At 41.9% G+C, this 27,690-nt stretch overlaps 1 long non-coding RNA gene across 1 annotated transcript; it reads left to right on the top strand.

Annotated features, from left to right (window-relative positions):
• The first annotated feature begins 837 nt into the window (after positions 1-837).
• On the top strand, positions 838-16,582 carry LOC122553199. The gene is made up of 3 exons (XR_006312626.1): positions 838-872; positions 15,527-15,592; positions 16,182-16,582. It is a non-coding gene; the product is annotated as an uncharacterized LOC122553199 (long non-coding RNA).
• The last annotated feature ends 11,108 nt before the right edge of the window (positions 16,583-27,690 follow it).

Here is a 27,690-nt window from a genome sequence, read left to right as displayed (position 1 = left end):
GGGGGTGAGCTGTCTTCTTGTACAGTTGCAATCCCTGGTGTGGAATGTCACTCTCAGTGCTGTTAGGAAGGAAATGCAGAGCTTTTAGACCTAGTGCCTTGAATCCCTGGATGGTGTCAAGCTTCTTAGCTCTTGTTGGAGCTGCAATTATTTAGGGAGAATTCTGTCACACCCCTGATTGATGATTTGCTGGTGGTGGACAGTCTTTAGGGAAACATGAGATGAGTTACTCACCACACAGTTATTATCCTCTGACCAGCTCTTGCAGCCACAATATTTATATAGTTAGCCCAGTTTCCTTTCTATCTGAAAATGTGTTGCTGGAAAAGCACAGCAGGTCAGGCAGCATCCAAGGAGCAGGAGAATCGATGTTTCGGGCATGAGCCCTTCTTCAGGAAAGAAGGACTCATGCCCGAAACGTCGATTCTCCTGTTCCCTGGATGCTGCCTGACCTGCTGCGCTTTTCCAGCAACACATTTTCAGCTCTGATCTCCAGCATCTGCAGTCCTCACTTTCCCCTCCAGTTTCCTTTCTAGTCAATGGTAACTCCCAGGATGTTGATGATGGAGAAATTCAGCGATGGTAAAACTAATGGACCTCAATAAGTGAAGGTTAGATCCTCTTTTGTTGGAGCTGGTCATTGGCTGACATTTATATGATATACATGTTACTTGATATAGAGTCTTAGAGCCATCGCCAAGTTATAGGAAGACTATTTTTATACTGGAGAGGGTTCAGAAAAGATTTGCCAAGATATTTCTGGGAACGGAGGGTTTGAGATATAAAAATAGACTGGATACGCTATGATTTTTTTCACTGGAGCATTGGAGTTTGAGGGGTGAAGTTTGGAAATCATGAGGGGTATAGAAATGGTGAGTAGCAAGGGCCTTTCCACTAGGGTTGGGCAATTCAAAACAGAGTGCCAGATGTGGTTAAGGTGAAAGAAGAAAGTTTTAAAAAGAATATGAGGGGCAACTTTTTTATATCGAGTGTAGTTCGTGAATAGTAAGAACTGCCAGACGAAGTGGTGGATGCAGGTAAAGTTACAACCTTTAAAAGACATTTGGATATGTGCCTGAATTTGAAAGGACTGGAGGGATATGGGCCAAATGCAGACAAGTGGGATTAGATGAGATTGGGAACACAGTCAGCATGAATTACATGGGCTGTTACAAACTGAAGTGGAAGATTGCTTTAACAACCAGTATGCAGCAGAATAAGATGAATGCAGAACTCTGAGTGAATTCACGCTTCCAGGGGACACTGATAACATTGAGTAAAGTTAAGCAAACAATTTACTGTGAAGAAAAGGAATGGATTCCATACTTATTGAGCAGGAAGGACGAAATGGAGGTGGAGCATTCTCCTGTAACACAGACAGTGAATTTATGTCAGCCTTTTCTTCAGGATTTTGTGAACGTGGGTGGAGCCTCAGAAGGTGGAGCAGACCAGCTCACGGATCGAGTCCTAGAGCAGGGAAAGTACTGTACCTAGGTATCCTGTATGTAAGATGGTGTCGAGAGGCGACACTACAATTATTTGAGCGCACGTGATAATAAAGGCTGTTCTGTTCAATTCTACCACATTGACTTTCAGCTATCCTTTTGCTGTCATTCATGTGTTTCTGGAGACCCCTTGCACTCTGCAGAATCTTGGAAACCCTGCTAACTAATATTGTCATGTTGAAGTCATCTTGCATCATTATGTCTGTGATGAGGGAGATTTGAGCCAAACAGAACATCTTGACTCACTCAGACAAATCGTTAAATACAAACAGTTCAGCTTTAGATTAATGTGAACATCTTCACGCATCCACTTTGATCTGCAATCTTCTGTGTCTTACTAACACCAAGAAGCAACATCACATATGTTAGACTTCTGGAAAGATCATGAAAACTGGTGGTGTGCTATGGAAAGTTGAGATAGCTTGGAGTTAATACAGTAGCTTAGATTGGGAGGTGGTACTGTAATGGTATTGTTACTGGGCTAATCTAAGGTGGTATTCCAGAGACATGGATTTGAACCCTAATGCAACAAATGATGACCATGAAATAATTGTTGTAAAACCCTATGAGGTACACTAATATAATTTATTGACAGAAATATGTCATCTTAGTCTGGTCTGGCCTGGCCTACAAGTGACTCCTGATCTACAGCAATGTGGTTCACTCTTAAATGCCCTCTGAAACAATTTGGCTCTCTGTGTTCTTCCAATCGTCTGCTTGTCTACTTTGGATTCCAGCATCTGCAATTTTTTTTTTGTCTCTGAAACAATCCAGCATTAAGTTGTATCAACCCATGACGATATATGAGAAAAGGAGGAATTCACATGGGCTAAATGGCATCAACCAAGGCATGGGCAATGGCAAAAGGCCTGTCAACCGTACAAAGTTTCCCGTCTAACATCATGTAGGAGATGTCCCACAGACCAGCAAAACAAAAGCCTAACACAGTCATTCTCACAGAATCATGCCTCGCAAATGATGTCCCAGACACCAGCATCAACATCCCAAGGTAAGTACAGTGCCATTGACAGGACAAGTTATCATCATTGAATCCCTCACTATCAACATTCCAAGGTGACCACTGACCAAATATTAAACTGGATTAGCCATTATAAATACAATGGCTGCAAGAGCAAGAAATAATTCATCTCCTGTTTCCCCAGAGTCTGTCCACCATCTACAGGACACAAGTCAGAGCTCTGGGGTGAAATAATCTCCATTTGCCTGGATGATTGCAGCTCCAACACCACTTAAGGAGCATGACAGTGTTCCAGGACAAAGAAGCCCACTTACTTAGCGTGACATCCAAGAAACTTCACCATTTAATCCCTCCAACACAGGCATACGCTGACACCAGTGTGTACCATCTGCACAATGCCAAGAATACTGAAACAACTTACCAAGGCTCTTTAAGAAATATTTTCCAAACCAGTGACTTCTGCCAGCTACAGTGACAAGGGCAGCAGATACATTCGCACACCACCACCCTGCAAGGTTCCCGCTTGGAGAAAGATTTAAAAGGGACCTGAGAGGCAACTTTTTTCTTACAGAAGGTGGTTTGTGTGTGAAATGAACTGCCAGAGGAAGTGGTAGATGCAGGTACAGTTATAACATTCAACAAACATTTGGACAGCAGGGTTTAGAGAGAGGTGGACCAATGCAGGCAAATGGGACTAGTTTGCTTTGGGAAACCTAGTCAGCATAGATTAGTTGCACCAAAGGGTTTGTTTCCATGTTGTATGACTTGATGACTCTATGATGATGAGTGACACAGAGTAGCCAAAACCTTTGTCCATGATTTAGCAAGAACAAGGTGGAGAAGGTTGAGGGACTAGGTGATGCACTGTTGCCTGTGTGAGTACCATGAAATTGGGCATGTGCAAGAGGCCAGAACTGAAGGAGCACCTGATGTTCTTGAGGTCTGTACAGCTGGAGGAAGTTACAGATACTGGAGAGGGCAAAGCCATAGAGAGATCTGACAGACAACAAAAAGTTTAGATCTGATGTATTTCTAGTCTGGGAGCCAATGTGAATCAATGAATGCAGAAGTAATAGGTGAATAGGATGTGGACGTTCATGTGAGCTCAACTTTCTAAACCTAACTAATTCATAAGAGCCTGACATACTATCGCATCTCAAAGAGCACTCAAACATATTGACAATTTTCCCTTTGGATGTGGTGACAAACAGATGTCTGAAAGTCTTTTGATAAAATCTTATGCCTAGAATTAACCCAGCAGGAATTAGTGAGATGCTGTTTTTAATAATCTTTTCTAATTATCTTTACAGAACAAGCCATAGTCCTGACGTCATCCCTAAAGATCTCTGTCTTAATTTTATGGTTCAGAATAACATTTTAAAAATCTACTTTTGAACCCACTGTATTCTTCCAGGTCTTGTGCTATATATACAGGGATAATAGAGTGTAAGAAGTGATAGAACTGGAGAGCAATCAATGCACTGATAAATGACTTCACTTGCTAATCCAGTACAATTAATTATATTCTGATGTTGACTTACTATTGGCAACACATTAAAGATTTGTTAGAATTTTTCACATAATAAGCAATAAAACATTTTGGTGGTGATAATCCATCCTAACCTCAAACATTTCCTCCAATGTTCTCCCTCATTTCCTCAAGCTGCTGCCTTGTTCTTCATGGTATTATGCCAAAGTGGTCTCGCATAGACGCACCAAAGATATGACCTGGAGGATATCATTCAGCCCCTCTGGCCTGCTCCACCATTCAATATGATCATGATTGATCATCGAGCACAATGCCCTAATCCTACCCACAACTCCACATATCTCTTGAGCTACAAGAGCTATATCTACCTCCTTCTTGAAAACAGAACATTTTGGCCTCAGCCGCTCTCTGTGGAATGTGGCTCCCACTCTTTTGGTGAAGACTTTCCTCCCCGTCTCAGTCCTAGAACATTTGCCCCTTATCATTAAACTATGACCTCTTGTCCGAGGGTCCTCCACCATCAGGAACATCTTTCCTCCATGTCACCTGTCTTATCCTGTTAAAAGATTTTAGATTTTTATGAGATTCCCAACCCCTCCCCTCACCTTTTTTCTGAACTCCAGTGAGTAGAATCCGAACCAACTTAATTTCTCCTCATCCCTCAGGCCTGCCATCCCAGGAACCTATTAGACATTCACTGCACTCCCTCCAAAGCAGAAGCATCCCTCTTCATTAAGGAACTGAGAAAGACCCTTTGTGATGGAAAGGGTCTTGTGGTTCTGTGATAATGCCCCTATCTCTGAGCCAGAAAGTCTGTGTTTAAGTCCAAACAGGAGCATGTTGTGACATGTCCAAACATGATAGGCTGGGACTTCTTTCACTGGAGTGTCAGAGGCTGAGGGATGACTTTGTAGAGGTTTATAAAATCATGAGGAGCATAGAGAAGGTAGATAGCCAAGGTCTTTTTCCAAGAGTTGAGGACATAGGTTTAAGATGAGAGGGAAAAAATTTAAAAGGGACCTAAGGGGTAACCTTTTCAGGCAAAAGGGTGGTTCGGATACGGAATGAGGTGCCAAAGGAATTGGTAGACGAAGGTACAATTCCAACATTTAATAGATGTTTGGGCAGGGATATGGATGGAAAACCTTTATAGGAATATGGGCCAAATGCAGCCAAATGAGACTAGTTCAGTCAAGGAAACCTGGTCAGCATGGACAGGTTGCGCTGAAGGGCCTGTTTTGGTGTTGTATGACTCTATAAGGGAAAGATTTGCAGTGCAGTAAGCTTCTTAAATGGGCATTAATTACCCATTGAAGATTCTACACTGCATGTCCATTGCATTCCTGCCTGGAAACTCACCAGGGTAGATGTGGAAAGGAGATTAGAGTCTTCATATACCAGCCACCTGCCTGATTAAATGCCCTGTCTGCCACCAACCTTACTGAGGGAATGGGCATTAAATTCCACCCCACTGGTAGAGATTAGTACCTGGTATAGGTCAATAGCTGTATTATATTTGGAGCAGGATGGGAGAAGGGGAACCAGATGATCTTCTTCCTTTTGGCAATACTCATGTATCTAACTGTTCATATGAAGTCAGAGTAAAATGTAGGACTGCTATCCCTAGCCCGAAGCTGAATCCTAACCTCAACTCTAACCATCACCGTAAGTCTAACCCTGACCTCAACTCTAATCACAACCCTAAGCACAACTCTAACCATAACCTTAACTCTAATCCTAAACACAATTCTAACCATAACCCTAACTCTAACCCTCAACTAAATTCTAACCATAACCCTAACTCTAATCTCTAACCATAACCCTAACTCTAACCCTCAACTAAATTCTAACCATAACCCTAACTCTAATCTCTAACCATAACCCTAACTCTAACCCTAATCTCAATTCTAACCATAACTCTGATTCTAACCCTAATATCAATTCTAACCATAACCCTAACTCGAAGCCTAACCTCAACTCTAACCATAAACCTAATTCTAACACTAACCTCAACTCTAACCTTAACCCGAACTTGAACTCTAACCTCAACTCTAACCATAAACCTAATTCTAACACTAACCTCAACTCTAACCTTAACCCGAACTTGAACTCTAACCTCAACTCTAACCATAAACCTAATTCTAACACTAACCTCAACTCTAACCTTAACCCGAACTTGAACTCTAACCTCAACTCTAACCATAAACCTAATTCTAACACTAACCTCAACTCTAACCTTAACCCGAACTTGAACTCTAACCTCAACTCTAACCATAAACCTAACTCTGACTCTAACCATAACCCTAACTCTAACCCTATCCTCAACTATAACCATAATCCTAATTCTAACACTAACCTCAACTCTAACCCAATCGCAAGTCTAACCTTTAATCTAACCTAACTCTAACCCTAACTCTAGCCCTAACCCTAACTCTAAACCTAAGTTTAACCCTATCTCTAACTTAACTTTGACCTTAGCTGTAACCCTAACTCTCCTAATGCTTTCAAGATAATCATGTTAAAGAATCAAAGACCCTGCATTGTTATAGTACTTTTCCTTTCCTCAGAACATTCCATATCCCTTCACACCAAGGAAGGAAATTAGAGTCAGAAATTTGTACACAACAAGATCCCACAAAAAACACGAGACCATTTGCCAGTTACTCTGATTTGCTGCTGGAGTTTCTTTCTCAATCTCCTTGTTGAGAATCAGTCTCTAGCACATTTCCAGGCAATACCGAACAATTCCTAATCAATGTAACACAGAATTCTCCTCACATCGTTAATGGTTCTTCTGCCAGTTATATTCAAACAGTATTGTTAATTGGGCACTCCATCATTTAGAGCACATTCTCCCACTGATCTATTCTCTTCAGACCATTCTTTGAAATCAACCTGGAGGATCTAGCTGATGAGGTGAGATTGCTTTTGTCATCATCAATCACTCACTAGTGAATAATTTTGTCCACCTCAGATATTCCGTGTCGCTGCTCAGCAGTTCTGTGGTCCTTCAGTGTCTGATGAGTCTGATTCTAGAGCCACATCTCCAAACCCACATTTAGCTGGTGTTTCCAGGAGGTGGAATTGAACCTTGACCTTGAGATCACTAACATTCCTTTCTCTGGTTCCCTCTCCCCATTTCCTCTTGCTGATGGGTGTTCTGGAAGAATTAGAACATAGAACTTAGAACGTTACAGTGCAGAACAGGCCCTTCGGCCCTCAATGTTGCACCGACCTGTAGGTTGTGCCCTTTCAGACTGGAGGTTCCTCCAAGTCAATTTCTTCTGAACAAGAGTCTCCCACACGTTGACATCTACGGTGCATTTCTTGAGGGAAGCCTTCAGGGAATCTTTGAAACCCTTCCTTTGTCCTCCTCTTGTTTATGCACCTTAGTTGAGCTGGGTGCAGATGATTTGCTCTGACAGTCAAAACTCAGCCATTTTAAGCATATGAGCCAGATGGTTTAAAGTCATATGCTAAGAACCAGTGCCACTGACTGTGCAGCACTGCCTCAGTGCTGCTAAAAACTGTCAACTTGGAGTTCATAGCCAAGGTTTGGCCATGGGACTCAAAGCCATCTCGATCTGACTCAGAAGGAAGAACGCAACTGACGAAGTGGAGCAGACAGTTTTCCTCATGATCCATACTAAATCAAGTGAAAAATAAAGCATTAAATTGAAGGATGTTATCTTTGGAATGTAATCTCTGACTTCCAACCACGGAATGTGTGGATTGTGATATCTCTTAAAGGAAAGAAAATTTCAGCATTCCACAAAAGCCACTGAATTCTCAGAATTAACCTCAGTACCTAGAGTGGGAAATTAAGTAGAAGAAAATAAGTAGTGTCACAAAGAAAGAACAGGTGCCTATTGCCAAAGTTTTGAGATGCCTAATTAGGTCATTGGGAAAATTACCACCAAATCATTACATTTCCTCTCTTCTTGGGAGAGTACGATCCTCCCAGTGTCTCTTACCCAGATCACTACCCTCTGAGACTTCCATAATGTTTTCCTTGTAAATCTTGGAATCATTTCAGACAGGAGTCTAAGCTCCTTGCTGTTTTGTTTGAGCTGTCTATATATGCACCATCCAGCCTTGGCACGTCACAACTAAAATAAAAAGAAATGTTCCCATTCATTTTCATCTCAGATTCCAATTACAAGCAGGGTCTTTCTGCCAAAGAGGCTCAATTCAGTGTTTTCCGAAACTTCTAGGATCACAAAATTCAAGGAGAACCATCCAGCAAGGTACAGCAGCCTGAGGTGGAATCTTGGATGATTATTGATATGCTCACTATCCCTGCGCTATTTCTTTTCAAATCCAGAATGCATTTCATCAAGTTGAGGAGATTGATTGGACTTTAACCCCATTAGATCCCTCAGTCCTTCATCTCGAGTGTTAGTTCTTGCAATTATTTCCGACCCACCCACCCCGCACCTCACCCTACCCCTGCCACTTTGGACTCTTGATTGATTAATCATTTTAGAATGCTTCATCATTGGAGAATGATCTATTTATTTATTCAACTGTTCTGCTATTTCCTGATTCTTAATTATCTTTAGGCAGCCTCATTCTCGAAGTGGCCTATGCTCATTTGGTATCTTTTTTCTCAAATATTTAAAGGAGCGCTTGCTGTCCATTTTTATTTTCATTGTTAAATTGCCATCATAGTTTATTTCCTTCTTCTAAATTTATTTTTGGTCACCTTTGGTTAGTTTTGAAAACATTCCCATGAGATCCTCACTGTGACATTTATCATTTGCTGCAGTGAAGTTTATAAGCTCCCTGATGAGATTGTCAATTTGTTTATTTATCTCGGTTTTCTGCTGCTGTTTCAGACTCAATATGTAGTTTTTAATGAACCTTTCAGAAGATGCAGCGGACACCGGTAATGTTAGAGTTTATTATCATCTGTGGTATCAATCAAGTCAGCTGCTTTGTCCTGGATGATGTCAAGCTTCTTGAGTGTTGTTGGAGCTGCATTCACCGAGGCAAGTGGGGAATATGCTATCACCCCCCCCTCCCCACCCCCCCCGCCCCCACCCCCGACTTGCACTTTCTTGATAGTGTCCAGGCTTTTGTGGAGTCAGGAGATGAGTTACTCTCTGTAATATTCCCAGCCTCGGACCTGCTCTTACAGTCACAGTACAGGAGCAGGTCAGAGGCGAGGAAGTTTTCAGCCAGTATCTCTCCTCTTGGTTCCACAAAAGACTGTCCACCATCTAATATTGGATGAACAAAACTATTTTTCATTCTGCCCTTCACAATCACTTAATCCAAAATTACTGTGCAATTAGTAACCTACAGAAATGCTTGATTGACAAAGTCGTGAACTTCAATTTGTTGACATGACCAAGAATTATTTTACGCTTACAGGAGAAGTGTTGGTGTCATGCAAAGACTATTTTACACTCATGATATATATAATATTTTGAAGGTCAGGATTACTGTGAACTATGGGGTGTCACAGTGGTTCAGAACCTAGTTTTGTTTCCACCCTTGAGCACCTGTCTGTGTGGGTTTCCTCTGGATACTCCAGTTTCCTCGACAGTCCAATGATGTGTAGGTTAGGTGGATCAGCCATAGGAAATGCAGGGCTCCAGGGATGGGATGGATGGGTAAGATGCTCTTTGGAGGGTCAGTGTGGACTCAATGGGCTGAATGGCCTGCTTCCACACACTTAGGGATTCTATGATTCAATTTTACCTAAACCTATCTTCTCCTTTTCTAGGGTTGTCAATAGCAAATAAGATCAAAATGATTTTGATTCACTTTTCCCAAGTCTTCACCCAGCTAGAATTGTGTATATAGGGTGGTGTTGGCAGGTAAAGCAGCTGTGAACAGCATTACAGCAGAAATGGGCCCTGTCTCAGACTCTGCTTCTGTGTTTTGGTTTGAATCCAGGTGCACAAATGTCAAATGTGGCAATTGCATCATGACAGTTCCATTCCATTCAATGCAGAGAATAGAGGTCAGGATTGTTCTCCTTGAGCAGGGAAGCTTCATGAAAATATTTCAAGTTATGTAGAACTTTGACTGAGTCAATAAGAAATTTCTTCCAGTGCCAGAAGTCTTGATAATCACAGCCCACAGCTTCAAATTAATTGACAAAACGTGCCTGAGATGAGATGAGAGAAGTTTATATTGCATTGTAATCTGGAACACAATACCTGAAAGGTTGGTGGAAGCAGTTTGATTATTTTTTTCTCTAACAGGAATTCAGTGAATATTTGAAGGGGATAGGTTGCAAAACTATTCAGGAACTATTGGTGAGTGCATTGATTGTAGAGTTTGGGAGGTCATGCTGCAGCTGTATCGGACACTGGTTCGGCCACTTTTGGAATACTGCATTCAATTCTGGTCTCCCTGCTAGTGGAAAAATGTGAAACTTGAAAGGGTTCAGAAAAGATTTACAAGGATGTTGCCAGGGTTGGAGGGTTTGAGCGATAGAGAGAGGCTGAATAGGTTGGAGCTGTTTTCCCTAGAGCATTGGAGACTGAGGGATGACTTTATAGAGGTCTATAAAATCATGAGGGGCATGTATAGGATAAGTAGTTAAGGAATTTTGCCCATGATAGGGGAGTCTAAAACCAGAAGGCATAGGCTTAAGATGAGAGCGGAAAGGTTTAAAAAGGACATGAGGGACATATTTTTCCTGCAGAGGGTGGTACGTGTATGGAATGAGCTGCCAGAGGAGATGATGGAGCTAGGACAATTACAACATTTAAAAGGCATCTGGGTGATTAACTGAATGGGAACGGTTCAGAGGGATATGGGCCAAGTGCTGGCAAATGGAACTAGATTAATTCGGAATATCTGGCCAGCATGGAGGAGTTAGACAGAAGAGTCTGTTTCTGTGCTATATATCTCCATCGCTCTGTGACTCTAACAGGAAAATGAAATGATTCGGAATGGCTTCCCCAAGAACCAGTAGAGGCACCGATCCCTTCATTCTGTGCTGAGGTTTTCTGGGTCGAGGAAGTTGGAACCCATGAACAGTGAAAAGGAAGCAGAGACGTTGGCTGTCAAAGGCTAGGTTTGGCCTCATGTCAGATGTTTTCCTGCTGTGTTCAACAATTTGAGAGATATGAGAAGCACTCAAGACTTCAATAGGTCTGTGTTAATGAAGGGAAGAAAATCCTCAGCATGGAACAGAAAGCTACTTCAAAGTAATTCTCAGAATTTAGATTTTAAAACATAGGATGTCAAAAATACACAGCAAGCCATGGAAGGTGATGAAAGGAGGATATTGACAAATGAATTTTTTTTCACAAATGAACACCACTGATATTTGCAAATTGCAACATGTCTCTCTTTGATCAAGAGCCAAACTGCTGCCCTACACAGCGAGCAGAGGCAGTCCCTACTCTGTAGACCACTACAATCCACTTTCAATCACTCGAGAAAATTATCGATGCTACCAAATAATCTTTCCTCCAGTTTACTGTCTCCCTGTTTTCCTAAGAAGTCTCACCCAGTAATCTCCTTTCAGGATCTTGTTTTAGAGGCTTCCTCAGACACTATGTTGACCATATCTTTTTTTGTTACATAGAAACATAGACGATAGGAGCATGAGTAGCCCATTTGAACCTTTGAGCCTGCTGCATCTTTCAATATGATGTTAGCTGATAAATTGAACTCGTATCCCTCGATCCTGTAGCTAAAGAGCTATCTCTACCTCCTTCTTGACAACACATAATGTTTTGGCCTCAACTAAGTTTCTTCCACAGGCTTCCTACTCTCTGGGTGAAGACATTTCTGTTCATCTCAGTCCTAAAACATTTACCCCTTCTCCTTAAATTATGACTTCTGGTTCTGGGCTCCACCAAAATAGTGAACATACTTCCTCCACCTAACCTGTCTAGTCCTGTTATAATTTTATACATTTCTATGAGATCCCTCCTCATTCTTCTAAACTCCAGTGAAGACAACCCTCAGCAACTTAGTCTCTCCTCATATGTCAGTCGTGTCATCCCAGGAATCAATTTTGGTAAACCTTCGCTGTACTCCCTCTATATCAAGAACATCCTTCCTCAGATGAGATCAGAACTGCACACAATATTCTAGCACTGCCTCACCAAAGCCCTGTAGAGTTATAAAGGCATCCCTGTTCCTGTAGTCAAATCCCTCTCACTATGAAAGCCAACATACTACTTGCCTTCCTTGCTGCCTGCTGCACCTGCACGCTGACTTTCAATGAATGGTCCTCACGGACATCCAGATCTTGTTGAGCATGTCCCTCTCTCAATTTACAGCCATTCAAACGCCTTCCCATTTTTGCTATCAAAGTGGGTAACCTCACATTTGTCCACATTATACTGCATAGGCTGCACATTTACCTCCAGAAGCCTCGAACAAGCTCATTGTGTGATTTGCCTTATGGATATCTGTGTTGGCTAACTCTCTTATCCAGATTTTTACCTTTATTGGTAATCTTACCTTTAGTGGCAGTCTCTCAATATTACTGATTGTAGATTTCCACTGTCGACACTGTAATCACCTGGATCAGTTCTGTCCCCCATTTTAAAGAGATGTGATGGGGTTTACTGCCACAAATACACACATAGTAGAGCTCTGAGATAATACAGTCTTCTCAAAGTCTTCTTGTTCCACCTGAGATCTGAGTTTGCACTGTATTTAACACAACACTTTCTCTCCCTTGAATGGAATCTATCCAACTCACTTTCCTTTTCTCCTATTGTCTCACTGTAAACAACTTCAGCATTCATTTCCTTTCCGATATGGGTTCTTTTATTCCCTGTCTGTGATTTCTTCATCTCTCTCTCTTTCTCTCTCTCTCTCTCTCCCCTATTTTTGAATCTTTCTTAAAGCATAGGTCTTACTCATCTGAATGTCCTTTACACACTGGAATCAATAATATCTTTGATTATTGTGTGCACGCTGTATCGTTGCAAATTGTTGCAGGAGTTACTTTCCAACAAGAGGAGATGATGGGCTTTTTTGGATCCAACGCAAAGAAAACAACAAATTGCCTTTCTATAGTGGCTTTAATATAATGAGATATCCCAAGGTGCTTCTCATGAGCATTCTCAAATAAGACCTGAAACTTAGGAAACTGAATCGTGTAAACAGATGTTAGTCTTTGGTCAAAGAGCTTGGTTTTAAGATGTGTCTTAAAAGCAGAACTAAAAAAAAGTGAAGAATTGAGGAGGTGGAAGGTGTTGTTCCAAAGCTGAGGCTCGAGAGAACAAAAGGCACAGCATCTGATTAAAATTGAGGTCAGAATTTGAGGAGGGCTCTCTCCGTGAGATTGTAAGTCTGGAGGAGAATGCAGATTTATAATGGGGCAAAGCCTTGAAGAGTTGTGAAGGTAAGATTGAGACATCAAGTTAGATCATTCACCTCATGTGACACTATTGACCCCTCGACTGTATCTAATGAATTTCCTTTTTTAACCTTAGTCCAATGAGACTACAAAACATCAGAAGAAGATGCAATTAGGCCCATCGCCATTCAATGAGATCATGGCTGATCTGATAATCCTCAACTCCACTTTCCTGCCTTTTCCCCAAAACCCTTGATCCCCTTAAGGATTAAAAATCCATCTCAGTATTGGATATGCTTAATAACCCAGTCTCGACAGCCCTCTGTGGTAAAGAATTCCTCACAATCCCCTGAGAGAAGAAATTCCTCCTCATCTCTGTCTTAATTGTATGACCCTTTAATGTGAGATTATGATTCATTCACTCTTTCCAACAGCCCTTTACCCTCTTTGTCTGTTAGACCAGCAATTTAATCCATCTGTTTGCATCCAAACCCAGTTCATGCTTTATTCACTAGATGGCAATCTTTTCACATTTGGGGTTGCTAATGATACGTTTTACTTAAGAGTTTCCTTCACATGTGACCTTCTGATTACAAGACAAAAATTCCATTTTCTCCAACTCATTGATTCCATTCAGGGATTGTAAAACTTGAATAATCGACCTCCCCACAACACCCCAATGCTTCATATATCCTCCAGACTAAATAGGTGTCTCCTCTCATGTCTGTTCACAGCTCGTTAATTTTGAAGGTACTGCTCTGTCAATGCCAAGTTAATCTCTGATGCGATTTTTCATGTTATAACAGAAAGGGAAAGCTGTTATTACTCTCCATTGCCATCTGCCCCCTTTCTTTTAAACCTTTGGATACTCTCTCCCACTTCCTTTACAGATACCACCACAAGTGCAGGGTGACCTGGTTTAGTTGCTATGCCACTGGTCTGAAACTTGGGTCTGTTAGTGTTGACAGGCTGGCAATCTAGAGATCTGGGTTCACACTCCAATAAATTATGAGTTTGTCACTGGCAGTGGCAGTGATTAACAAAAGCAATCTGAAAATAAATAACAAACTGGTATCAGTGAAAGCGACCACGAGGTTGGCTTCTCAAGAAAATGTGACTGTTTCACTCAGGAGACTTCGTGTTAAAAATCTGCCTCCTTATCCATGAATGAAGCTATATTTCTAGAGGAGTGGATGGTTCTTAACTACTCTTGAAGTGATCAAGAAAGTCATTTAGCTGCATTAAGCATCAGACATGCCTTCACTTGCTCAGCTGAAAGGATTGTTTCCACCTTTGGCATGATGGCTCAGTGATTAGCACTGCTACCTCACAGCACCAGAGACCCAGGTTCGATTCCAGCCTCGGGCGACTGTCTGTGCATGTTTCCTCCAGGTGCTCTGGTTTCCTCCCATGGTCAAAAGGTGTGCAGGTTAGGTGAATTAGCTGTGCTAAACTGCTAGGTGCATTAGTCAGAGGGAAATGAGTCTGGGTGAGTCACTCTTCGGAGAATCAGTGTAGACTTGTTGGGCCAAAGGGCCTGTTTCCACACTGTAGGGAATCTAATTTAATCTTCTATCCTTATCACTTCTACCACTAAGAAACACAGCAACATGATAATGCATAATCAAAGGATGAAAAAAGCATAAGCACATTCAACCCCTTTCATCTAGTCATCATTCAATAAGATCACAGATGATGTTTATCCATTTATCCTCCCAATGAGCCATATCCTTTGAGCTCATCTCCAAGTTCCTGACTATGTCATATACCATCCTGTCTTAGACATATATTGCCTTTCTTTTGGAGATGTTGGGTCATTCTTCCAACCTGTCGGAGAACCAGTAATGACAGCAAGAAATGTTGGCCCAGTTGGTGACACCCATATCCCGTGAATGAATTAAACAAAAAGAACACATGTCACAATTATTAAGGAGAGGAGGAGAACCATCTTCAGTGCCCTGACCAATACTTAACCTTCAGCATCAAAGCAGATTATCTTTTTAAAATTATTTCATGGGAAGTGGACGTCACTGGCTGGGTCAGCATTTATTGCCCATCCCTAATTTCCCACAGGGCAGTTGAGTCTTGGATGGTGTCAATCTTCTTGAGTGTTGTTGCAGTTGCTCTCATCCGGGCAAATGGGAAGTATTCCACCACACTCCTGACTTGTGTCTTGTGGATGATGGATAGGCTTTGTAAAGTTAGGAAGTGAGATACTAGGCAAAGGATACCCAGCCTCTGACTTGTTCTTGTCTATATCTTCATAGATTCAAGATCCGAGAAGGATTACACCAAACACAAGGTTGGACAACTTGAAGAAATCAATTGTTAAGGTACAGAATTGCATCAAAATCAAGTAACATATGCAGAGGTAGAACACAATTACAGAGGTGAAACATAAAATGAAGTTATACAGGCAATGCTCAATATGGTTGAACAATCTCCTTTAGAACAGATGTTCAAGGCACTCACATTGCTGTAGGTCTGGAGTCACATGTAGGCCAGACCAGGTAAGGATGGCAGCTTCCTTCCCTAAAAGACATTAGTGAACCAGATGAGTTTATTTTTAACAACAATTGATTCACAGTTATCCTTAGATTCTTAATTCCAGATTTTCCATCAGATTCCCACCATCTGCCACGGCAGGATTTGAATTCAGGTCCTGAGAACATTACCTGGGTCTCTGGAATTAACAGTCCAGTGATAAAACCACTGGGCCATCACCTCCCCTAGTCTGACCATTATCACATTGTGTGAAATTGCAGTGTGAAAAATAACCTTGTTGCCCACATTCGAACAGCAACTAGACTTCAAAAATACTTCTTCATTGGCTGTTGGGCTCCATAAGAATACCAGTGATTGTGAAAGGCATTTTATAAATGCATGTCTGTCTTTTTATCAGTGTTTTGTTATCTTCTTAAGAACCATGAATATAGAGGAAGAGAAGTGATTGGAACGTTTGGAGTCTCATGCATTAACAGCTGTGCCTGAAGATAAAGATGAAGACAGAGAAGAAGAGCAACAAGACCACAAATTAGTCTTGAGCAAAACAAAATTCTCAAAGAGGAAAACACATGCAGCTCGCTGCTCTTTAAAGAACCATAAATAACTTTCAAGAACATTGTTCAAACAGCTGGACATAAGGAATGTTTTCATCAAATAAACGGCTTTTGGAATCGAAGTCAATAATCTGTTCTTTCCCCAGCTACTCTGAGTGCCGGAAATTAAAAGCAGTTCATTTTAATCTGGGACAATAAATTGCCCCATTTGCAAAATACCGAAAAAATGTACTTTTGAGGGACGTCATAAGGCGATTAAGGGAAGGCACTGGGTTTGATTATAAGGGGTTGCGTGGTTATTAAAAAAGGCTGCTGTCATGATAAAAGGAAAATTCTCATGTCATTTCTTTGGGTTAAAAATGAAGTTGGAACATAGTTGATCAGGTGCTATAATGATGAACAAAGTGTTGTATTGAGATATCTAGCACAATTAACAGGGTACAGTTGCTGGATGGAGCATAGCGCCAATTTCTGATGGAAGTGGCAGTATAATCACAATTAAAGAGGCAAGATCAAAGAGATGCTTTCATGATTAATAACCTCTGTTTCATCATATAAATTATAATGTCTTGATTAAAGCAGCCATGTTAATGTGTGCTGTTATTACCCAAAGCATGATATCTTGATTAACTGAATATTGTCTTAATTCAAGGATTGTTGTTGCTGGTAAGAGCCAAGTGTCATAATTAAAGGTGTCATGCTAAACTTGAAGACTCAGTTATTAAATTATCAACTTGGTAGTCAGATTTATATCAGAGAACTTTCTCTAAAAATTAATGTAGAAGAAAACTTTTCCATTCATTTATGGATTGTGAGTGTTACGAGCTGGATCAGAGTTTATTGTCCATCTCCAGTTGCCCTTGAGATGTTGGTGATCTGACATATTGTACTGCTGCAGTCCATCTAGTATAAGTATTCCCACAGTACATTAAGGAGGGTGTCTCAGGATTTTGACCCAGCGACACTGACCTATTTCCAAGTCGGGATGATGAGTGGTTCGGAGGGGAACTTTCAGGGAGTGGTGTTCTCATGTATCTGCTGCCCTTGTCCTTCTGGATGGAAGTGGTCAAGGATTGGAAGTTGCTGCCTAAGCACTCTTAGGTGAATTTCTGCAGTACATTTTATAGATGGTTCACACTGCTGCTACTGAGCGTTGGTGGTGAAGGGAGTGGATGCTTGTGGATGTGGTGCCAAAAAAGTGGGCTGCTTTGTCCTGGATGGTGTCAAACCTCTTGAGTGTTATTGGAGTTGCACTCATCCAGGCAAGTGGGGAGTATTCTACCACACTCCTGACTTGTGCCTTTGGATGGTGGACAGGCTTCTTAAAATTAGGAAGTGAGGTACTAGGCAAAGGATTCCCAGCCTCTGACTTGTTCTTGTGAACACGTTATGTCTTCATAGATTCAAGATCAGAGAAGGATTACCCCAATCATAAGGTTGGACAGCTTGAAGACATCAATTGTTAAGGTACAGAATTGCATAAAAATCAAATAACATGTGCAGAGGTGGAACACAGTTATAGAGGTGAAACATAAAATAAGGTTATATAGGCGGTGCTCAATATGGTTGAATAATCTCCTTCAGAATAGATGTTCAAGGCATTCATTGGGGAAACTGGAGTTTCCAATATTTTGTGATTTAAAGAGCCTCTGTACATTAATGGATATCCTGTTAAATTTAGGCTTGATACAAGTACTAATGTCAATATGCTATAAAACCATGTCTATATCATCCTATGATGAGGCTATGTGGTTTAGGTGAAATAGTTTTCAAGGCCATAAGGATACTCTAAGTGACACTGCAGCATTAGAATTGTAGGACAGTTGAAAATGTTTATATGTTCACAATCAACACTTGTAACTTGTGAGCTAACATGAATGTTTGGGTTGAGATACATGTCAGATTTGATAGAGTGATGGAGCAGACTCATTGGGCCAAATGGCATAGTTCAGTTCCTATGCCATATGGTCCAAATGTTCAGGATACTGTAAAGAAATTTACCTTTCAATTAGAAAGAGGTGAGCTCGTCCAGAAATCCAGCTTGCAACAAGAGAGAAAGCATTGCTTTCATTGACATTGATGTTGTCTATAATGGACTTCCATGAGCGTAAAGGTCTTCCAGATGGTATTTTGGGGCAACAAACTGAGTTAGCAGAGAGTTCCTCAACAAAGGAAATTTAGGAGACTTAAGGCACTCAAGATACGGTATTGGCCAAACAACAAGACCCAGAAGGAACAATGTCTTCTGTGAACAACATTCAAGAGATAAAAGATCTTCCGGTGATGAAATGATCCACAGGTCCAAGCCAAAGTTATCATTTTGCCTCTACTAGCTGTAATTATAGGCATAGCAGATATTGCAAAAATTGCTTGTATTCTACATCTTAGTTTGAATCAAATCCCATCACACATTATCCCTGAGTTTATTTAACTCTAAAAGTTCTCAGTCTGACTGTACCACCATTTTACCACAATCAAGTCAAGCTCTCTAACCTTCTCCAGGTTCAGAGCTGAAAATATGTTGCTGGAAAAGCGCAGCAGGTCAGGCAGCATCCAAGGAACAGGAGAATCGATGTTTCGGGCATAAGCCCTTCTTCAGGAATGCTTATGCCCGAAACGTCGATTCTCCTGTTCCTTGGATGCTGTCTGACCTGCTGCGCTTTTCCAGCAACACATTTTCAGCTCTGATCTCCAGCATCTGCAGTCCTCACTTTCTCCAGGTTCAGAGTCTCACGACACCAGGTTATAGTCAGGTGAAGCTCACCTGTTGAAGGAGTAGTGTTCTGAAAGCTTGTGATTTTAAATAAACTTGTTGGACCATAACCTGGGGTGTCATGAGACTTCTGACTTTGTCCATCCCAATCCTTTACCCCAATCTCCATATTTTCTCTAGATTCATAGGGCTCTGAGATCTTTACTCTCCTCCAATATAAACTACCCCTATTTAATCACTCCACTATTGGTAGTCGCATATCCAGCTGCCGAGGCTCTAAGCTCTAAACCTCCCTCCGGTGGCACAGTGGTTAGCACTGCTGCCTCACAACGCCAGAGACCCGGGTTCAATTCCCGCCTCAGGCAACTGACTGTGTGGAGTTTGCACGTTCTCCCCGTGTCTGCGTGGGTTTCCTCCGGGTGCTCTGGTTTCCTCCCACAGTCCAAAGATGTGCAGGGTCAGGTGAATTGGCCATACTAAATTGCCCGTAGTGTTAGGCAAGGGGTAAATGTAGGGGTATGGGTGGGTTTCGCTTCGGCGGGTCGGTGTGGACTTGTTGGGCCAAAGGGCCTGTTTCCACACTGTAATCTAATCTAATCTAATCTAAAAAACCTCTCCACACTCCCACTTGCTCTCCTGCTTTGAGACACTGACTACAGATGCCTCACCATCTAGCTTCTCAAATAACAGTTTTACAGCATCAAACCTTGCTCGATAATGCTCCTGCAAAGCATCTTAGCCATTTGACTATGTTAAATTATTTGTGTTATAAATACACGCGGTTGTTAGTTTTCAAATATAAACCCATGACGAATATTTATGGGACAATCACTATAGAAAGCCGAGACTCGGATAGGCTCACTCCAATCTTTCAGGGAATGTAGTTGCAAGTAGCAAGGTCAGCATTTGTTGCTCATCCCTAATTGCCCTTGTACAGTGTGGTGTTGAATCCTTTACTTGATAACAAGTGGGCCAGACCAAGTTAGGACAGCAGATTTCCTAACCCTAATCGTCATAATGAACTAGATGTGAATCATGCAACAATCAATGATTGCTTCATGGTCATCATTACCAGGGTTAGTTTTTAATTCAAAATGTTATCCTTTAAATTGAAATTCCACTCACCACTATGATGAGATTTGAATACTTCTTCCCAAAACATTACTCTGGATCTCTGGATTACAAATACTGAGACATTGCCAATACAATATCGCCTTCTCAAGGTCTTTGAATGATGTGACAGAAGCTTTAATGGCTTCAATGAAGGCGTAGCAAGATCAAATATGAGAACAGTCTAATTCATCCTCAGCCAATTGTTATGGAGAGGGATGGACCAGGGAGCAGAGTTTGTTGCTGGGTCTGAACACATTTAAGATACCGCATTTCCTTTCACCAAACAAATGTCCATACTTGCTCTCCCAGAAAGCAGTGAGTCCCTGCACCAATCACTCCATTTCTGACCCAATAATTAAAATGTGATTCCACATTTTGCAAACGTTCCATCCTAGGCAAGGCTCCATGAAGACCTGGCTTCCATCCCATTTAGATAATGGTCTATTTCCCAGACCTTCGGCTAGGTACAACTAAAAGATTCAATGGAAAGTTCAAGGGAAGGCAAACATGCTTTTTGGGCATTTCATAACCTTTTACGTTTTTTTTTGCAACGTTTACTGCAACAGATAGACTCCCATGAATAAAATAGTATAGATGTTAGTGTCATTGTGATCTACAGCACAGAAAAAGACCAATCAGTCCAGTACGAGAATGCCAGTCAAATACTATCATCTAACTATTCCAATCCCATTTTCCAGCACTTGGCCAATAGACTTATATGCCTTAATAGCACAAGTGTACATCAAAATACTTCATAAAATACCTACAGTGTTGAAGTAGGCCATTCAGTCCATTGAGTCCACACTGACCCTCCAAACAGCATCACACACAGACCCTCCGCCCCTAGGTAAAAACAATGACTGCAGATGCTGGAAACCAGATTCTGGATCAATAGTGCTGGAAGAGCACAGCAATTCAGGCAGCATCGAGGAGCTTCAGCAAAAAGTAACCCTGCATTTTGCATGGCTAACCCACCTAACCTGACATCCCTGGACACTAAGGGAAGTTAGCATGGCCCAATCCACCTAACCTGCACATGTGTGGACTGTGGGAGGAAACCACTTAGACACAGGGAGAAGGTACAAACAAACAGGCAAAACATGTCCAGAAACCCTAGCCACTCTCTCCTATATCAAAGACATCGCGGAAATGATTGCCAGACTACTCAGACCACTTGGCAGCATGGTAGCCCACAAACTCACTAAAACACTAAAACAGCAGCTTATTAACTTGAAAAACCGTATACAGACAACATGCAAAACTGATGTCATTTACAAAATACCATGCAAGAACTGTAACAACCACTACATTGGACAAACAGGCAGAAAACTAGCCATCAGGATACATGAACATCAACTAGCCACACAATGACATGACCCTCTCTCACTAGTATCCTCACATGCCGAAAAAGAAGGACACCCCTTTGACTGGGACAATATATGCATCCTAGGACAAGCCAAACAGAGACATGCACGAGAATTCCAAGAAGCATGGCATTCCAATCGGAACTCTATCAACAACACATTGATTTGGAGCCCATTTACAAAGCCTTGAGAAAAAGAACAAGAAATGACATCACCATAGGAAATGATGCCACCACAGGAAATGACATCACCAACCCAAGGAAACCCAAACATGTAAATAGAAAGCAGGAAATACCATCAATGTTTCTTCCGGAGTCTCACTGAAGATGTTACCTAGTGTGGTGACGAAGCATCTGAAAATGAACCTTCCAGCTCAGCGAGCAAACCTACATCCAGAATATACAAAGTCCACACGGACAGTTGCCCAAAAGGGTGGAAATGAACCTGGGTCCCTGGCACCAATGCTAACCTCTGAGCCACTGTGCCACTCTACTTAAATGTTATGAGGGGTTCTACTGCTACCACCCTTTCAGACACTACCCTCTGAGTGAAAAAGCTTTGCCTTTTTGTGCAAAGGGGTCTGGGTGTTCAGGTCAATTGTTCCCTGAAGGTGGTGATGCAGGTCAATCGTGTAATCAACAAGGCATTACAGCATGCTTTCCTTCATCAGGCTGGGTATTGAGTACATGAGTTGGCAGGTCAGGTTACAGTTGCATAAGACTTTGGATTGGCCACATTTGGAATGCTGCAGTTCTGGTTGCCACATTACCATAAGACTACAAGACAATAAGACGCAGGAGTTGAAGTAAGGCCACTCAGCCCATCGAGTCCACTCTGCCGTTTAATCATGGCCGATGGGCGTTTCAACTTCACTTACCTACACTCTCCCCGTAGCCCTTAATTCCTTGCGAGATCAAGAATTTATCAATCAGTGCCTTGAAGACTTTTAATGTCCCAGCCTCCACTGTGCTCCGTGGCAATGAGTTCCACAGGCCCACCACTCTCTGGCTGAAGGAATGTCTCCTCATTTCCATTCTAAATTGACTCCCGCTAATTCTAAGGCTGGGCCCACGGGTCCTAGTCTCCCCACCTAATGGAAACAACTTCCCAGCGTCCACCCTTTCTAAGCCATGCATTGTCTTGTAAGTTTATATTAGATCTCCCTTCAACCTTCTAAACTCTAATGAATACAATCCCAGGATCCCCAGCCATTCATCGTATGTTAGGCCTACGGGTCATCCGTGTGAATCTCCGCTGGACACGCTCCAGTGCCAGTATGTCCTTCCTAAGGTGTGGGGCCCTAAACTGGACACAGTATTCTAAATGGGGCCTAACTAGAGCTTTAAAAATTCTCAGAAGCACATCCCTGCTTTTATATTCCAACCCTCTTGAGATAAATGAAAACACTACATTAATTTTCTTAATCATGGACTCAAACTGTAAGTTAACCTTTAGAGAATCCTGGACTAGCACTCCCAGATCCCTTTGTACTTCAGCTTTATGAATTTTCTCGCCGTTTATAAAATAGTCCATGCATGTTTTCTTTTTTCCAAGACCTCACATTTGCTCACATTGAATTTCATCAGCAATTTCCTGGACCACTCTCCTAAACTGTCTAAATCTTTCTGCAGCCTTCCCACCTGCCTGTCCACCTAACTTCGTAACATCGGCAAACTTCGCCAGAATGCCCTCAGTCCCTTCATCCAGATCATTAATATATAAAGTGAACAGCTGTGATCCCAACACTGAACCCTGTGGGACACCACTTGTCATCAGCTGCCATTCCGAAAAAGAACCTTTTATCCCAACTCTCTGCTTCCTGTCAGACAGCCAATCCTCAATCCATGCCAGTAGCTCACCTCGTACACCGTGGGCCTCACCTTACTCAGCAGCCTCCCGTGAGGCACATTATCAAAAGCCTTTTGGAAGTCTAGATAGACCACATCCAGTCTCTTTCCTAATTGTTACTTCTTCAAAGAATTACCAAAAGGATGTGGATGCTTTGGACAGGGTGCAGAGGAGGTTCACCAGGATGTTGCCTGATATGGAGGGTGCTAGCTATGAAGAGAGGTTGAGTAGATAAGGATTATTTTCTTTGGAAAGACAGAGGTTGAAGGGGTGTCTGACTGCGGTCTACAAAGTCATGTGAGGTATAGACAGGGTGGATAAAAAAGAAGCTTCTTCCCAGAGCGAGGGACTGAATTACTAGGGGTCACGAGTTGAAAGTGAGAGGGGAAAGGTTTAGGGGAGAAATGCATGGGAAGTTCTTTATGCATAGGGTGATGGGTACCTGAAACATGTTACCAGCGGATGTGGTAGAGGCGGGCCTGATAGCGTCATTTAAGATGTATCTAGACAATACATGAATGGACAGGGAGCAGAGGGATACAGATCCTTCGAAAAAAACTGCACCAGGTTTAGATAGAGGATTTGGATCAGAGCAGGCTTGGAGGTCTGTTCCTGTGCTGTAATGTTCTTTGTTCTTGTATCCCTTCTGAATTTCCTGCCCCTTATTTTAAATCTATGCTCCCTCCACCAAGGAGACAAGCTTCTCTCTGTCTGTGCCCTTCATAATTTTACACATCTCAGTCATATTCCCTCTCAACCTCTGTGGCTCCAAGGAACACAACTCCACTCTGTCCAAACTCTCTTCATAACTAAAACCCTCCAGCTCAGGCAGCTTCCTGTTAAATTTCTTCTGGGGCCTCTCCAGTGCTATCACACCCCGGCTATAATGTGGGAGATCTGAAATTAAATTGCAAATGTTGGAAACACCCAAGAGACAAGGCAGACTCCCCGGGGAGAAGAATCAGAGTTAAAACGTCAGCCTTTGCTATCTCAAAAGAATTTGGAAAAGTTAGAAGTGCAATAAGTTTTGAAACGGTGAAGAGTGAAGGGTAGGAGAGGGAACAAGGAGGAGAACTAAAAGGAGGCTTTGTCTTTCTGCTCCTCCTACTTCCACTTGCTCAAACTTTATACATTTTGCGATTTCCCCAATTTTCATCGACATAAATGTTAACCCTTTCGTGGTACGTGAATTGCTGAACATTCCCAGTACTTTCTGTTCTTAAATCTTTCTTAGCTCAGAAGAAACATTATTTACCATTGCCCCACGTGAAGACTGCTCAGGAAGTAAACTGTAAGGAAGATCAGTCTCTGAAGAGGAAAACTTTGGGAATAATCCAATCTGCTTGGAGGATTTCAATTGCTCTCATACGATGAAAGTAAACAACTGATGGCAGGAAACATAGCTTTCACCTTGTGACAGTTCAATGCTCATACCCTGACCTACTACGCAAACTCTCTGCTCATTCCGGCATCTACATTTGGATCAGTTTTCCATATTTTTATGATTAATTGCAGCGGAGTTAATGATGAATGATTGTATCACCATGTCATAATTCTGAGTCTGACTAATGCCTGTCCTTGTTCCTTCCATTTCCTGGCACAGTCGAACTGACACAACAAACAGAGAGAGCTCAACAGGTCTGACACAATCTGTGGAGAGAGAAGCAAAGCTAATGTTTCCTGAAGTTTTTTAATTATACATTCAAGGGATGTGGACATCACAGGAGAAGCCAGCATATATTACACATCCCTAATTACTCAGAGGGGATTTAAGAGTCAAATGCATTGCTATGGATCTAGAGTCACATTCGGTCAGACCGGTAAGGATGGCAGAGTTGGCACTAAAGGGCATTAGTGAGCCAGATGGGATCAATCGACAACAGTCATCACGAGACTCTTAATCCCAGATTTCTTTTTTTTTAAATTGAATTCAAGTTTGACCACCTACCATGGCAGGATTCAAACCCAGGTCCCCAGAACATTACCTGGGTCTCTGTTTTAATAGTCCATTAATAATACCATGAAGCCATTACCTGTCTGTATGAGTGCTTCAGAACTTTGAAGGAAATCATGTCATCTGCTGTACCTTAATTTCTTACCATTAACCATTCCATTTGATTTATTGTAGTCACATGTACCTAAGTACAGTGAAAAGTTTTGCTTGTGAGCAGTACAGGCAGATCATGGTAAGCAAGGACATACAGATCACTGGGTGCTCAGTCAGTGGGAGACATACAGGCTACACTGTCCAGGAGTGAGCAAAGCAAGATCAACATTAACGAGATCCACATTATTCAAAGTTAGAAAGTCTATTCGTCAGTCTAATTACAGGAGGGAAGAAGCCATTCTTAAACCTCATTCTTCTTCAGTAACCAGAGAACTTTGCTAATCTCTCAGTCTTTAGTTTTCCCTGACAGTGCTGACTTATAAGAATGTGCAATAGGAGACTCCTCTCTTCTTGGAGAAAGTAGACGCAATATCAGGTTTACAGTTTGTGCAGTAAATGCTGATTTGCCATGTTCCTGGCTAGATCAAGGATCTAGGTCACTGATGCCTTTCACTAGCATAGATCCCTTTGAATCCCAGTGTAGAACCTTGCAGATATTTCAATCTTAATTTATAAGATAATGCAGTATCAGGAAATGGCTGAATTATGTTTTTTTTATTGTTCATAGAGTATGAGAGTAGCTGGTTATATTCATTTATTGTCCATCCCATATGCCCTTGAGGGAGGATTGGTGAGATGCATCTTGAAACATTGCATTCCTTAGGGTATAGGAATACCCACAGTACTGTTAAGAAGGATGTACGAGGGTATTGTTCTTGTTACTAGGCAGAAGTGGGTACTGCAGATGCTGGCGATTAGAGTCAAAATTAGAGTGATGCTGGAAAAGCACAGTAGGTCAGGCAGCACTGGTAGAGCAGGAAAATTGACTTTTCAGGCAAAAGCCCTTCATCAGGATTCCTGTTAAAGGGATTTTGCCAGAAACATCGATTTTCTGCTCCTCGGTTGCTGCCTGACCTGCTGTGCTTTTCCAGCATAACTCTAACCTTGACTATGTTCTTGTTACTATGATGGAATAGTAACAGATTTCCAAATTGGGATAGTATGGCTTGGAAGTTAGTGGCTCCCCCATGAGCCTGCTGCCTTTGTCCTTCTATTTGGGAAAGATCATGGGCTTGGAAGATGCTAGTGAAGATTTGGTGAATTTCTGTAGGGTGTCTTGTAGATAATATACATTGCTGTCATGTTAAGTGGGTGGCAGATGGACTGAAGTTTTAAGGTGGTTGCTGATTTGGTCATTAGGTGGCCTGCTTTGTCCTGAATGGCGTGAAGCTCAGTATTCAGTGCTATTGGAACTGCACTCATCCAGGCAAATGGACAGCATTCCATTTCACTCCTGACTTGTACCTTGTAGATGATGGATAGGCTATAGGGAAACAGGAGACAAGTCACCAGCTGCAGATTTCCAAGCCTCTGAGTGTTCTTGCAGCCAGTTTTCATGTGTCATGTCCACTTCAGTTTGTTGTCAACGGATGTTGACGTTGTGCTACTGAGCAATGGTGATTTCTGAACATCAAGGGAGATGGTTTAGTTCTCTATTATTGGAGATGTTCATTACCAATTAAGACCATAAGACATCAGAGCTAAAGTACATTATTCAACCCATTAAATCTCCTTCACCAATTAACAAGATCCTAGATGATCTGATAATCCTCAACTCCACTTCCTAGTCTTTATCACATAACCTTTGATTCCTTTTCTGATTACAAATGTCTTTCTCAGCCTTGATTATATTGAATGACCCAGCCTCAATAGTCCTCTGTGGTAAAGAATTCCACAGATTCACTACCCTCCCCGGCTCGGCCTTAACTAGGTGGCTCTTTCCCCTGACACTTTGCCCTCTGGTTCTAGACTGTTTCATAAGAGGGAAGAATCTTGCCACATCTCACCTGCCGAGTCCTTTAAGAATCCTATATATTTCTCATTCTTCAAAACTTCCAAACAAACCCAACTGATTGACCCTGCCTCGTAAGAAAACTTGTTGCTGCCTGGGATCAACCGAGTGAACCTTTTCTGAAGTACCTCCAATGCCATTATATTCTTTCTTAGATAGAGGGAGCAAAACCATTTGCAGTATTCTAGGTATGGCATTACTAGTGCCTTCGAGGAGAAAGTGAGGCATCCCTGAAAGCTGCCTGACCTGCTGTGCTGTTCCAGCAATAAAGTTTCAACTTTGATCTCCAGCATCTGCAGTCCTCACCCCTGGATGCTGCCTGACCTGCTGTGCTGTTCCAGCAATAAAGTTTCAACTTTCATTACTAGTGCCTTG

This window comes from Chiloscyllium plagiosum, chromosome 9 (genome assembly GCF_004010195.1).
Source record: "Chiloscyllium plagiosum isolate BGI_BamShark_2017 chromosome 9, ASM401019v2, whole genome shotgun sequence".
Taxonomy (NCBI): Eukaryota; Metazoa; Chordata; class Chondrichthyes; order Orectolobiformes; family Hemiscylliidae; genus Chiloscyllium; species Chiloscyllium plagiosum.
This window is presented reverse-complemented; position numbering and strand designations above follow the sequence as displayed.